The sequence below is a fragment of the Lissotriton helveticus genome, chromosome 5_1 (genome assembly GCF_964261635.1).
Source record: "Lissotriton helveticus chromosome 5_1, aLisHel1.1, whole genome shotgun sequence".
Taxonomy (NCBI): Eukaryota; Metazoa; Chordata; class Amphibia; order Caudata; family Salamandridae; genus Lissotriton; species Lissotriton helveticus.
In genome coordinates, this window is record NC_136065.1 from 1,583,967,174 (window position 1) to 1,583,982,447 (window position 15,274).

Below are 15,274 nucleotides of genomic sequence, written 5' to 3' on the forward strand. Positions count from 1 at the left end.
GTCCTGTACAGGCACTACTATTGAGTGTTTAGTATAAGATTTTGAAAGACCCTTGGTATCCTTCGTGTGTGTGGTAGTTACTATATGTGGTCACAAATGCTTAACTTACAACGCCTCTGAGATAAAGCCTTGCTGCTCATGCCAAGCTACCAAGGGGGTGAGCAGGGGTTATTTTAGGAGTGTAATCCCCCTTACTCTGACTACAGGAGAGGGTCCCTATTTGTCACAAGTACCTACTTGTGCCAACTAGAGACCCCCAATTTTAACACTTACACACTGAGGGGTTTGTATCTTCTTGTGGAGGTTCTGTGTTGGCTCCATCTTCAGGACTCGCTCTTGAAAGGGTGAGCCACTTGTCCCATGGCTACTCTGAGGAAATGGTTGATTTCTTCAGGGATCCCAACAACTGGAGACACTTCAGTGCTAGTCCCGACATTGGGGGTCCTTTTCTAGGTGGTGTGTTTCTAAAGGCCTGGAGTCTGGTTCAGTGGACACGATCTTGGTGCTGGATTTTCTGTCGGATGGCTTTGCATTGGGCCTGGCTCCTTCTATGTGTCTATGTATATGGGCTCAGTTGAGACTTTGCAGGCGTTTCCCAGTCCTCATTTGGATAGGCTGGATCCATTGATGGTTGATACATAGTTGTTTTCTTCAACATCCTAGAGTGATTTGTCCTGCCCCTGCCTGGGATGTCCCGTTGGTGTGACAGACCCTTCAGGTGACTCCTTATGAGCCCTTGGGGTCTGTGGACATTAAATTCTTGACCATGAAGTTGGTGATTCTGATGGCCATTGTGTTCGCTGGTCGGATTGGAGAGTTGGGGTAGTTTTTGCGGTCTCCTCCTTTCTTGCGTGTCTTGCCGGATCATGTTGTCCTTTGCCCCGACCCTAAGTTCTTGCCCATCAGTTGCCAACCATTTCAGGGGGCTGTTCTGCCGACTTTCTCCTTATTCCCTGGGTCTGGGGTGGATGCTGATCTCCCCCTTCTGGAAGTCCGGTAGGCGTGTTAGTTTATCTGGAGCGGACTTTGGCTTTTTGCAAATGTGATAGTCTGTCACCTTTGGCCTGGTGAGATCGGGTCACAAGCCAACTTTTTCTACCCTGAGTAGATGGATTAAGCAGACAATCCTTCTGACCTATGGTTCTCAGTGGTCGGAGGTGGCGGCCTGGATCCAGGGTCAGTCTACCCAGGGTATTTCTGTCTCGTGGACCTCTTTCAAGGGGGTCTTGATTGTGAATATCTGTGGGGCCTCTATGTGGGCCTCTCAACACGTATTCATAGATCACTATTGTGTGGTGTTGGGTGGTCCTGCTGCTGGGGGTTTTGCTGCGGCTGGTCTACAGGCTAGCTCTGCCTGTACTTGATTGGCGCTCCTTCTGTTGGGTGTCTGTTTTTTCCCTCTGTTTTGTTGTTTGGATTAAAAACTTGTGGGTATAGTCTCAAGGAGCTATCACAGACAAAGCTGCTGGCTGTACTGCACCTGTTGGCCTCTGGTACCTTCCTACCAACAACCGCCAGATTCAGAGGAGTCTCACAGCCAGCCCAATCAAAGTTCCTCAAAGCTGTCCTGAATGCCATCATCAGCTTGGTACCCCAGTACCTATACTTCCCCACACTGCGCTGGAACAGCTGGAGACCAAGCAAGGCTTCTATGCCATGGCTGACTTCCCACACGTGTTGGGAGCAATTGACCCCACACATGTCCTACTTGTGCCCCCTGCCAACACTGCACACAATTACCACAACAGAAAGCACATGCATTCCATCAATGTGCAAGCAATGGTGGACCTCAGGGGACTCTTCACTAATGTCGTCGCCAACTACCCAGGCAGTGTGCATGATTCCTAAATCTTCCGACAGTCCATCATCAACCGGCGCTTCCTGGATGGCACCTACGGAAATGCCCTGCTCGTTGGTAAGTTCCAAATGAACACACCACACCACACACCTAAACTTCACAATCATGCGACTCACAACTCTAGGAATACAAACGTTACAAACTCCCAAACATGCCAAACAACATGCCCACCTACCAGACACGACAGGAAGACACACTGTGGGAACCTGGGCTAGCCATGTACACAAGCCATCAATGGCATGGCACCTCAGCCACACAATAGCAGATTGTGGGGAGAGGTGGGAACCAGGCATGTGCAAAGGAGGCAAGTGACCCATGAATACGCATGTTCACAATGCCAAGAGTGGTGTGGATGTGCTGGCCAGACTGAAGTATGCAGACCACAGACATGCCCATGTCGACATATACTGCTGGTGTTTGGTGTGTAGTGGACAGTGGATGCAACCATGTCACCCTAGCCAGTGGGGGAGATCAAGGAAATGTAGCTTGTTACGTGCCCCAGCATGAGTGGAGTGGGTTTGCATGGCGTACACCAGGCCAGCGTAGGGGTGTGAATAAAAAACACGTAGCCCTGGGCGTGGTTCTCTTCCGGAATGCCCAATGTGTCTGCCAGGGCGTTACCTCTTACCCCCACAAGGCTATCACCGTGATCGGGGTTGCCTGCGATCCTGTACGCCTGCAGCACCCCGGGACGCTGGTCCCCAAACCTGTCTTACCCGCCCCCGCGCACCCGGGCCACAATGCCCACCTGCCGACACCGGCGTGTGTTGAAAAGGGCTCACCACGTGGCAGTGCAAGCTCCACGCCTGAGGGCCGTGATCCTGGAAGCCTCCTCAGACCATCACAGCCTCCGCAAACAAGGGCCGTAGACCTCATCTCGCATTGACGTAATCCACGGGCATACACAGCGGACTAGTAGGTCATACATTTGGAACTGAGTCTTGATTACACCATGGCAGAGTACATTATTTAAGGCTGAGGTTATGTCACTATACTCCCTTCAATGTGGTGCCACCAAGGCTGTGCATAGGATTCGCACCAAATGTCTGTGGGCACTTGCTGACTGCGGCCCTCGGCCTACACTGTAGTCCTGCAGGCCTCACACCAATTCAATGCAATCTGTCACAGGCAGGACACAGCATCATCGTTGGCTAAACACCCGCTCAGCTCTGTTGCCACTACCTATGTCACCCACAAATCTAATACAAATTCCATTCCAACATCGTGTGTTAGAGATCCAGGAGGAGATGGCTGGACAGCGGTTAACCCGCGCTGACCACTGCCTCCGTCCGACCCTGCTGCCAACTAGGTACAATTTTTGGAACTGAGTCTTGATATTTTCATGGCAGTGTACATGTCACAGTACGCAAGGAGATGAGTACTTGGGACTGGGAGACGTGCTTCTGTCCAGAGGAGAAAAGGCTCACCTATATGGAGGTGATGGGGCACTACCAACAACTGCACTGGTGCCACTGACTCTGTGCAGCTCATGCCTACCACACATGGCTGTGGGCCTCTGATGACCGCTGGCTCCGGCACAGACTGAGGTGGAGTAGGTCACACATTTTGAACTGAGCCTAGCCCGCTACATAGCAGAGATCATGTCATTGTGCAGGCCTCATTGCAGACTGCATGCCCTTCCAGCTCTGGTGCCCCTGAGTGTGTGCCCTGCAATTCATGGTCGATCTCTGTTTGTACGTCGGTGACGTCTGGGCCCATGGGCTAGAGGTTGTCTCCCTCTACATGTACCTGTTACTGACGAGGTGGAAAAGTGGAGTATGTAGCATTCAACTCCACCATTTGCCTGTTCCTGCTTGCTTCTGCCCTCTGCATCATGCCCTGGAAGGACACCTTCCACTGTCCTCCGCAACCCTCCGCGACATTCCTCTTGGACATTGACAGGTACGCGCTCAGCTCATGTGGCCCTGCCTCAGTGCACCGCAAGTCACCATGCCGTGGCGGTGTGCCTGTGCCGGCCGCTTTTGCATCTGGGGCCACATACTCTGTGCTGCTCAAGTCAGGGATCCATGAGGTCCGTACCTTGTATTTCTGATTGTCTGCTCTCAGTTGTGGTGTTTGGCAACACCAATCAAGCCCTGAGTGGTGGCTTACACTATCCAACACCCATCCTGCACAGGCATCACTGGAGATGTGACCCTGGCAATAAAAGGGGCCGGGCGCACATGCCCGTAGCCAGTCGCACAAACTCACTCAGTGTGTCTCTGTGGTCATTATGTATGCTTGAGGGACTAGGGCCATTCCACATTACCTTGTGCTGTGCATAGCATGTGCAACCATGTCACCACAGGCAGTGGTGTAGACCTGGCACATGTATCTGTGTCATATCTTCATTTGAGGGTAAGCGGGGTGGACAGGCATACGACAGTACAGCGTAGGGTGGTGGCTCCTCCACACGTGGATCTGGGTGTGGTTCAGTGTGGCCCTTGCCAAGGATGTGGCTGATGCGTGTGTCTCTTTTATAGTGTCTGCTCCACCCGTCCCGCAATCTACAATGTTGCTATGTGGCATGCACCCAGTGTGTGTGCTCGGCCAAAGGGGTACATGGGGGGTCAGGTTTCACACATGCCAACGGTTGTGTGTGTCGCTATTGCACCAGCATGAACCAAAGATGTACACTCAACTGCATGTCAAGTTCAGCCAGGCAGGTGCTCTGTATCGGTATTAGGCCTGTCCTTGCAGTGGGCCTACACACACTAGGCCAGCCACATTATGCACTTCATCATCACTGTGTCGTGCTCAGGCTTGTAGACATGAACAGACAGGCATGTCAATGGTGAGCCGTAGTAGTGCATGTGATATAATCGTGCTGCGCACACTAGTGAATGTGCTCGGGGGAGGTGCAGCAGTGAGGCTACATAGTACACAGTGATGCGGCTCATGTGCAATACGCAGTACATGTCATACAGAAATCACTGAGTCCCACACATCACACACCAATGAACCAGTGAGCCTGCCCACACATCATGCAGTACGTAGTCTTGACTGATGTCCCTCTGCACTGTCACAGGTGACGAAGGATATGCACTTGGATGATGACACCTCTCCGAGCCCCGAACACACAGGCCCAGAGGCAATACAATGTGGCACACAAATGTACCAGGGGCATTGTGGAGTGCACATTTGATGTGTTGAAGTCACGTTTTAGGTACCTGGATGTCACAGGTGGTAAGCTCCTGTACAGCCCAGACCTTGTGTGCAAGATGATCGTTGCATGTTGTGTGTTGCACAATATAAGTGTACACAGTAAGGCCCCATGGATACGAGTGCCAGATGCACCGGACGATGATGATGATGATGATGAGGCAGGTGGACCACACCCCACTGCAGCCACAGCAGGAATAACACATAGGGACTACATCATTGACAGTTTATTCTGTGATTGATGTCACATTGTGTGGGTCCTTAGCAGTAATGGCACAGTACGGTAACTGACCACATTCCCTGCGTGCATGTCACACATCTGTACAGGCACTTCACTCAGACACATGTGGGTGCAACATGTTGTGCTGTCAATTGAGGGATTTGTTATTGGATGGTGATTGTGTCACCTCTGTGCAGTGAGGCTGTTTACGGTGTCACGTATTTGTACTGCCAGTTCTGTGTGTCACAGTTGTTACGGTATCCCACTCGTCGGCATTTCACATGTGTCCCAATTCATTCCTATTTGGCTGTCATTTGTGGCCTACAAGTGTCAACAGGGATTTTTTTGTGCTCTGATATGTGCTACTATGATGCAGGGATGCACCCTGTGTCTCAAGTCCCACGACTTGGGTAACATGTAGGTAAGGGTGTGTCACTGCCCCTACATTGGTCCGTGCTTTCATTCTTGTTTGATCATGGACATGGCATGTCGGTGTGCATGGGGTGTTGTTTGTCCCTCTGTAATGTGAGGGGGAGATGCGGTTTCATGGTGTGTACCATGTTTGTTTCGGCATTGGCGCAGGTTACATACTGAATGCATGTACATGTACAATGTGGCTCTTTGTGGGGAAATGCCTATCTGATTTGGACAATGGTAATTTGTTCTGTGTCACAGCAGTGGGGTTGTGCTCGCATGTTGTAATCTCACCATTTATTTACTCTGCTTTTATGGTGCATTTTCCCGTCAGACACGTACGATTTGCAGGCCGGTCAATGGATTTCGGTGTTTTTTGAATCGCGATTGTCCTCATCGCAAGATATTTTGCGATCGTGTGTCGCATTTTTGCTCCATAGGCGTTGATTTTACGATGGTCAGTTGTCACGTTATCTGGAGACTATTGCATGGTACCGCCTTGTTGAGAATGCTTCATTAACGCAGCGTAATTTTCCCGCAATACCCTGTAATGTTGAAAGTTGCTTTAAGTAAATTTTGCGATGGTTATCACATGTTCTTGAGAATATGCCCCTTGGTGTTTGCCTCAACCATCCATATGTGGTTTCTTGTTGGTGACTATGAAGCCGCTTGGCTTTGGGATATGCTCACTGTGTAAGTTAGGCGGCGAGGAAGACTTACGAGGAGGTAATGCCCCGGCTGCTTACCAGTAATCTTCATTACTCTGAATAGTCTTCCTTGCTACATGTGTCCCCATCCCTCCCTCCCTGTTTGACTATTAATTGAATTGAATTGAAAAAGGATTTGTACAGCGCAACTTAGCCCGTAGGCGTCAAGGCGCCTATCAGCTTCATGTGATTGCATGCTAGCCTTAGTAATTATACTGGAAGTGGGGTTGGTAATGCCTCCTCTCGTACTGGGTCAAGATGGAAGATGGTTGGCCATGTTGGGGAAGGATGGGAGGACTGGAGCATAAAATTGCTTGGAGTGTTCTGTTGTGGAGCTCACTGTGTAACTCATGTGGTGAATATGTCTTTACGCAGAGTAATGAAGATTACCAGTAAGTAACCGGGGCAACAACTCCAACCTGGTCTATCTAGTAGCGCTTGACTGGGGCAAATCCAAAAGTTCAGTCTGACGTGATGGAAAACGGGCCGAAGTCGAGCAGACCCGCTGACAGTACCTTGCATACGTCGATATTTGGGGACAATGCGAGAGGATGCATCTCGGGTGCAGGTGATGTTTCAGTTCTGGAGGAAGTGCAAGGTAGTTGAGGCGTTGGCACTCGCGGGCGATGCACTGTGCAAAGCAGGCGATGTGTCGAGGTTGTCAGCAGCTCCAGGTAAGAGGTGTGCCACTAACCTGTATATAGCAGCCAGCAGGAACGATGCCGTGAAGAGTAGCCTCCCTCCTAACCTGAACACTACCACCTCCACAATGTTATAACAACACTGTTGGAAATAGGAGTACCCAAGGGAAAAGGGAAGGGGATAAAATAACAAAGAGATCCTGTTGCGTCACAGGTCTGGTCTGGAGCGCCTGCCTCTGTCTGTTAAGCTGTATGTAAGAGACAAGTAAGAAGACAGTAAGGAACACAGAGAACATGCACCCAAGACACACTAGAATTACAGGACTGCCACACTCACATCAAATCGCTGGCACAATCGGTCTGTGTAGGAAGTTCTCCTGTTGCTTTCTAGGTCCTGTTGACTAACACATGACCTCAATAAGCATGGAGAAATCCACTGGTTTACTCACATGGGGCGAGTAGTCAAAGTAGGCAAAAATAGTTTCCATCACATGAAAGAGTTAATGCAAGATAACCTATTCCTGCTTAGGTCAATACGATCCTGCTGAAACCCCAGGAATTACTTGTCCTCCTACAAAACGAAAAGTTAGTCCAAAATATATGTCCCACTACTAAGTAGAGCCAAGGGATATGAGGAATAGTTTTAGCGGTGACAAATGTAATCACCTAGCAAATGGGCCCGCAGATATCCTCTAGAGCTGCTTTCAGAAGTAAACAAAAATGAGCAAAGATAATCGGCAAAGCACAGAGTGCCGCTGCAGCCCTGCAATGTGGTTTGCTCCACGTAACTGCCAATTCCAGCAGCGAGAACCATTCCACGCTTTCCGAGAGGAGAGCTCCTCTGGGAGCAGTCTTCCACTCTCGGAATAGCGCAACAAAATACCTGGTACGGCGGGGGCGTTCGGAACTTCGGGCGAACTCACTCTCCAGGATACACGGTCCGATGAAAAGATAAACGCGGCGGCTTGAGGCGGATTCCTCCAGCGGGGAAGCACCATCCGCTCTCGGCTTCAGGAAAGTTTGCCAAGCACCATGTTCATCCTGAGGTGGGGCTATATACTGAATGGCTCGGACAGGTCACCTGACTCATCTTCCTGGTACTGCGCCTCTAAACTTTCTGAGAGTTGTAGTCCAGTGAGTGCATCTGTGTAATGTTAAGGGCACGCTCAAAACAGGGAAGGGTGTTGTATGTATTCTACCTGTTTTAATGCTTCTATCTAACCGTAAACCTGCAATCGCGACACAATGCCCCAGTTGCCGGTTTAAGGGCATTGGTTCCAAAGACGGTGCAGCATCAGTGATGTGTCAATGTTAAGAACGCAGTGAGTTGAATTTGTGGTGTCGTAGTCCCACCACTGGGCTGAGGGCAATGCGCTGGTCGACAGCCCTGCAGAACCGGGAATGCATCAGAATCGGACAGTGTACCTCAGATGGCGGTGATGCGGTGTCCGAGACTCACACAGAAGCAGTTCTTCGGAAGTGCTGCAGCAAAGTCGGCACTTGGTTGAAAGTCAAGGTCAAGGTTGTTGTGTTGTTCACTCGATGAGCATTGTCCATGGCTTCAGTGCAGGCAACGTCGGTTTTGCAGGGATGTGCAAGTTCCAAAATGACGCTTTGGAGTCATAGCCACGGATGGGGCTGGGAGCGGGGCCCGGCCAGGCCATGATGTGCTCTGGCCCCCCAACTGAAAACCCAGATCTTTCTCTATCTGTTATTTGATAAACATATGGGTAAGATTGACATTTTTGACAGTGTCCATGATCTGCGGCCTCAACTCTGCCTTCATTACCAAAACTGAAAATGAAAGAATCATTGCTGTCTCCATAGTAAGAGAGTGGGGCACGGAGACAGACAGAAGCAATGTTGGGGCTGGGCTGAGGCTGTCATGCACACCCTGGTGCACTGAATGATACTAATATGACTTATGAATCATAAGAACTGCCTCTCCTGGAGCCTCACTACCATCAGTGAGGGCACTGCATGCAGGCAGCAGGATGACATGCAGCGTGAACATACTGCTTTTGGTCCTCCCTTATCTATCCAGCAAAGACCGGGATGGTAGAGGAGCAAATCCTATTTTATAGCATAGTCAAATTGGGCAAGTGCCGGGAGCCCACACAGGGGGACTCCTGTTATGTTGTAGGGACAGTCCCATTTTCTATGTAACAGCTGTTTGTTTTAAGAGCACATCTAAAACAAAATAGATAAAATAACATACTGTCACCGACCGTCTGTTGTAAAGCCATTGTAAGGGTTCACATGTTGGGCTGCGTATGTGCACTATGTTTCTATTAAAGGTGCAAGACATGTGCACATTGCGTTTCAGTCTGAAGTCAGGCTCATTATGAAACCCTCACTCATTCTGCTGATCTCACGTAAATAGTATACTTCAACCAGCTCTGTCATAAAACAGTCAGGCAGGCAGTAGTGGGATCCCAGTGAGGCTGGTGGGTTGGGGTCTGAGCCTCAGATCAATTTGGTATACCACCTTGAGCAAGAGCCACGCTTGACATCTTTTAATTTTACTTCCCTATCTTACACAAACCTCTGTACAACTTTCTCTAGAGATACCAGATATAGACACTTACGTAAAGAAAAATATGGACAGACACACACAAATACATAAAGCCACCTGCATAGTCAGAGTCACAAACAAAGTTATGCGTGCACACAGACCAACATGCAGTATATATAGTCACGAATAACACACATGCAGACGGACTAACAGATACAGGCCCTATGCACACCTGCCGACAGTCTGATCAGTGTTTGCCCATGTGGCTGTATGTACACTGCCTCTAGTAGCAATTTCTTGTGGAACTGGAAGTGGTATTTAAAAACCTTCAATAGTCATTGTTTCTAAAGGATGGAGTCATTGTTTTGAAAGAATGCCATACCGGTTAAGAGGAGTGTTGGTTTAAAGTTAGAGGTCAGTCTGTCCATCTATAAATTCCGATCTTACCAACACCTAGAGCTAGAAACTCTTCTCTGTTAAAATCTAATGAAGGTCATGGATGGGTGGTGCAGTCTTTCCTGTCAATGAGAGAAAGTATTTATGCTTGCTGCTGATTAACAAGTATATAGACACTCATGCACACAAGCATGCAGACACACAGGCTCCATGTGCACAGACCAACACCCATATATACTATTTTGTTCTGCAGAAGGTTCTGGAAGCATACACCCAGCACACACATTCCCCATTGTCACACTGCACAACACTATTTCCTTCAAGTACTGTACTTCTCGTGGAAACACATAGACCCAGTACATGCATTCACCATGCATGCAGTGCACAGCACTACATCCTCATGTACTGTTCTCCTCACAGGTACACACAAACCCAGCACATACACTCACCATGCATGCACTTTTCAGCCCTGTCCTATCCCTGTATTGTACCCTTCCCAGGCACACATACACCCAGATCCAATTCACATCTTTTGCGCTGCGTAGCACTTCCACATCTGCCTGATGTATGGTAAGGGTGTGTTAAGCACACAGCTGCAGAACTTTTAAACCTGTAGGCCTCACTCTAGTGACAGGGTAAAAAGTACATGTTCTCTGCTGTTGATTACTACATAGTATACTGCCACCACCGCGTTGAGTTGCTTAACTCCTGGTGAAGGTGGTAGCCTTCCACCACTAAGAGGGTAGTGCTTTAGGAAACCTAAGTCCAACAAGACCAACAAGACCACAATCCATGATTTGTGTGGAGGGTGTAAGGAGTATAGATGTCGTACTTGTAAATTCTTCCCCCTTGTGGGAGTGGGGCTTGGGTGTGGTGCCCTGAGAGCCACCATTAGGGAAGCAGCAAATGGGCAGAGCGGAGCTAAGATGCATTATTGTTAGCTCCTTAACACCAGGTCGCTCATCAAGAACAAATATGAATTTGCAGAGTTTCTGACTCAGCATAATCCTGACATTTCATTCCTTATGGAAACCTGGGCTAAAAGTGGGTCTGACCCAGACATCAAGACTGCCATCCCAGAGGGTTTTAATATTAAAAGGCTGGACAGAACTGGGAAGGGGGGGAGCTGGCAATTGTGTATCATGGCTCACTGGAGGCGAGTTTCACCCCAATCCATAATTGACTACGTTCCATGAAAAGCTAGTCTATCGACCTCCAGGCCCTGGTACAGGTTTCATTATGTTTCATTGACAAAATCCAGTCCTTTATGGAATCCTGTGCGACACATACCAGCTTTACACTGGTAGGAGACTTCAATTTTCATCTAGATCGGTCCTCCTTCATGGATATGGGGCATTTGTTTGACATGCTTAACGGCTTTAACCTACCCCAACTAATAGATGAGGCTACTCATACGGCGAGTCACTCGTTGGATGGAATCTTTACCAACAATGCCATTGACAAGAGCCTGCCACTCCTTTGGTTTGATCACAAGGCCATTCTTTCTTCAGTTACAGCTCCATGTAACAAAGTGGATAGAGCTATTGCAATTAGAATTGTCCTTGGCCTTGGAAGCACGTCAAAGTGGTAGCCTTATGTGTGGCTCTCTCACAATCAGCTCGATTGCCTGAGAGCAATTTAGATTGCACAGCCATCAGCTTTACGTGCTGGTTGGATTCAAATTGTACCAAAGAGGTGCTTGAAAAAATGCTAAAGAGCCACAGGAAAAATCCTTCAGTCCCCTGCTTCTCAAGTATTAAAAGTACTACAGCTCAAATGTAGGCTGCAGGAGCGCATTTGGAGGAGAGAATGCGGGTCGGAGGAAAACATTTAATATAAAAAATGTCATCTGGAATATAAAAAACTAATTAAAGCAGAAGAAAACAGAATACTTTTCAGAAAAATTTGCCTAGTTGCATACTCCTCAAGGGAACTCTTTAAAACGGTCAAAAACCTGTCCAATTGGAAGAACAGTAATATCTTTGTACCTGATGCATTCTTTTGCAATAAGTTGGCGGAATTCTTTGAATTCAAGGTTAACTCTATCTTCCAAGCCTTTTTCCTAAATGCTTGTTGCTCCGACCTCACTTCTCGTCAGGTAGAGGCCGTGACCCAGGCGACATCCTCAGGGGACAGAGCGCCTTCGCTATTTGTGGAGTTCTCCCCTCTTACATGGGATAAAGTCATCAATCTTATTAAATCAAGTGCCCCATCGGATCCTTGCCCCCCTATGATCTTCAACCAGGTGGCCAGCCTGGTGGAAGAACCACTGAGAGTTGTATTAAATGCGATGCTTAGCTCCGGGCATTATCCAAATATCTGGAAAAAATTCTTCCCTTGGTGAAAAAAAACTCTCTGGGCCCCAAGTTTGTGGAAAGTTACAGACCTATCTCCCAACTTCCTTTCCCTGCCAAGCTGCCAAAAAAGGCCATGAATTATGAAATTCTAGATTTTCTTGCCATGCATCAGCTGCTTGACTCTGCCCAATATGGCTTCAGAGCAGGTCATTGTAGGGAATCAGCTTTTGTAGTGGCAACAGAGGAAGTAAGAATTAGGGTGGACAAAGGCGGCAGAGCAGCACTAATCTTACTGGATGTCTCTGCCGCCTTTGATACGGTCCACCATGTGCTACTTATTAAGCGTCAGCATGCTTTAGGTATCAGGGACACTGCACTATCATTGCTGAGGTCCTTTCTGGCCTACAGAACACAGTGGGTGGAGTTAAGAGGCGCAAAGTCTCATCATTTCTCGCTCCCCTGTGGGGTGCTGCAGGGCTCGGCACTCAGTCCCAATCCCTTTAATGTGTACGTTACCCCCTGGTGCAGGTCATTCACAGTTTTGGTTTGACCTTATTGTCCTATGTGTACGATGCACAGATAGTGCTGTCCATTTCATCATTTTCTCAGGTTGAACAGATGCAGGCATTTTTTGCAGATGTATGACGTCAGTGGTGTGTTGTATGCAGAATAACTGCCTTAAGTTAAACTCAGCTAAAATGGAGGTATTACTCTTTGGGAAAGAGACCTCCTTTTGGAATGCTTTCGTGCTCTGCCCGTGTTGTTGTTGCCTGCAGCTGTTCTCTGCCCTGAATCCCTTACTGACTGCAGAGTTCCCGCGGACCCGCCCGCCTGTCTCCCGCCGCCCGACCGCTCACCTGCCATCTAGAGCGGGGGCCGCCGAGAGGAGACTGGCGAGGGGCGGACCTCAACTACCAGCAGCCCTTGCGGTGGTCCGCGGCATCGGGAAGCGCCAGGAGGCGCATAAAATCAGCGTTAGATCCGTCTCGCGGGACGCCGGGCGAAGCCCGGGCCAAGGGCGGGCCCATTTTAGCCCGTTCTAGACTGTTCCAGGCTGGGCTGGGCGATTCCCCTTGGCTCCTGTACTAGGTGAGGTACCCCTTGACCATCAGGTAACTCTACCAGACTTTTTGCTGTTTAGCCAGAAGGCCTACCAACTTCCAGAGTCGATTCTTTGGTTCACGTACTATGACTCGGGGGAGCAGAAGCAAGACGGCCATGTCTAATGCTCTGGTTACCGGCCCCATTGATCAATTTATTTCTAGAACCAACGAAGTCATCAACCAGAGCATATCCTTGCTTGAGCGAAGGGTGTCACAAGACCTTGCAACAGCCAGAAGGTCATCATTGGGCCCCCTAGCTTCAGCCCAAACCCCGCTAAAATCTACCTCTGACATAACACCGTTAATACAACCTATGCAACCCCAGCCAAACGTTCTGGCAGAGATTCACTCGATGCCAAAATCAATCGATCTTTCCGTTTCGAACCTTACCCTTGATCCTGAAACCACAGGTGACCTGGAAAACACCCCAGACCTGCAGCTGCTACAATCCCAAGAACTGGGCACACGGACCCAGCACATGGGGGTAAATGAGGGTGCCGTCCCCAAGCATGGTAAAGTCAAGAATACAGTCAGTTTAATAGTCCCTAAAGTTCCAATAACAAATAAAGATAGACCAAATCTTCGGAAATCGCATGACTTTCTAAATGATCCGACCACTCAATCAATCAACCTAATAGACTCATCTGCCAATTTAATTACCCCGCTCACTGTCGGGGAGACTTGCACGTTATGTACTGCAAACACTCAGCTCCTGGCAAGTTTTAGGGAAATCCTCAAGCACCATATTCAACCCCTAGAATGCAGCATAATGACCATCGAAAAGCAGCTTGCGAAATTGACCCAAAAACCATCTAGTCTTCACAGCGTGGGTCAATTGAACACGGGGGTTAGTAAGGAAACTTTTCTAACCCCTTGTATCCAAGGGGCCCAAAAAGCTTGTAAACCCAAATTGTCAAAAGCAACAACATCCCAAATCACTCAACCTAACCCCAAGAAACCACAAACCCCCGTTCCCTTAATTTCTGGAAGTGGGACTAAGGACAAGACTCTGAGTACTACTCTCACCCAACCAGCACCCCCGCAACCCCGTCCAACCCAGGTTTCCCCTGATAAAGGTCCCGTTCAGTTATCAACTCAGAGACCAATTCCACCATTAGTACCCCGGTACCCCATGTCAAACGCATTAGGTAACGGGAAAAAGGGGTTCAGGTCTAGACGCCCGATCCATCTTCCACGAGAAGCGTCTCCCTATACTGTCATTCTTACGGGGGTCCCGGAGCTACCGGAAACTGCAAATGAACCATCGTGGTCCCTTCAAAACAAGGTTGTACAGTGGCTTAACATCAACAGACCAACCCAATCTGCATATACTAGCAGAATTTCTACCGTACGTAGAGTTCCGTGGATAGGGCCAGAACTTAAAACCATCCAGGGGGACTGTATCGTAGTCAACTGTGAAGATCCAGCCACTGTTGATTATATCTGTTCATGGCCAGCCCTAGCTAAGAACGGGGGGATAGACGCTTATCGTCTTTCCTTTTTCTACCCCCCGACGCATAACAATCAGTATTTGATGGCCCCTAATTGGGAGCAGCCTTTAGAGAGGGTCTGGAACTATGAGGAACCTTGGCTTACCCACAGAAACACCAGTAGGGAGTGGGAACCTCGATCCTGGCTCCCAAGTAGAGAACAGGCTCCTATGGCGAGATGGCAAGGAATTCCAACCAGAAACAGATACGACTGCATGGAAATGGTCGATTGACCATTAGCCAGTTTACATAGTAACAACCAGGCCCAGAGGACCCCTTGTCCTCCACTGACATTAGAGAGGGCTTTGGGGATTCCTTCTGTTAACACCAATCCTATATCCATATTATCTACCTGTGCTCAAACCCCCCTACTTTCCCCTTCCCCCACGCCCCTACAGGAATTGTTGTCGAGGAACCTGTACTGCCTCCTGAGCTGCCGGCTCCTCCTTTCACAGAGGGTCTTAAATCCTC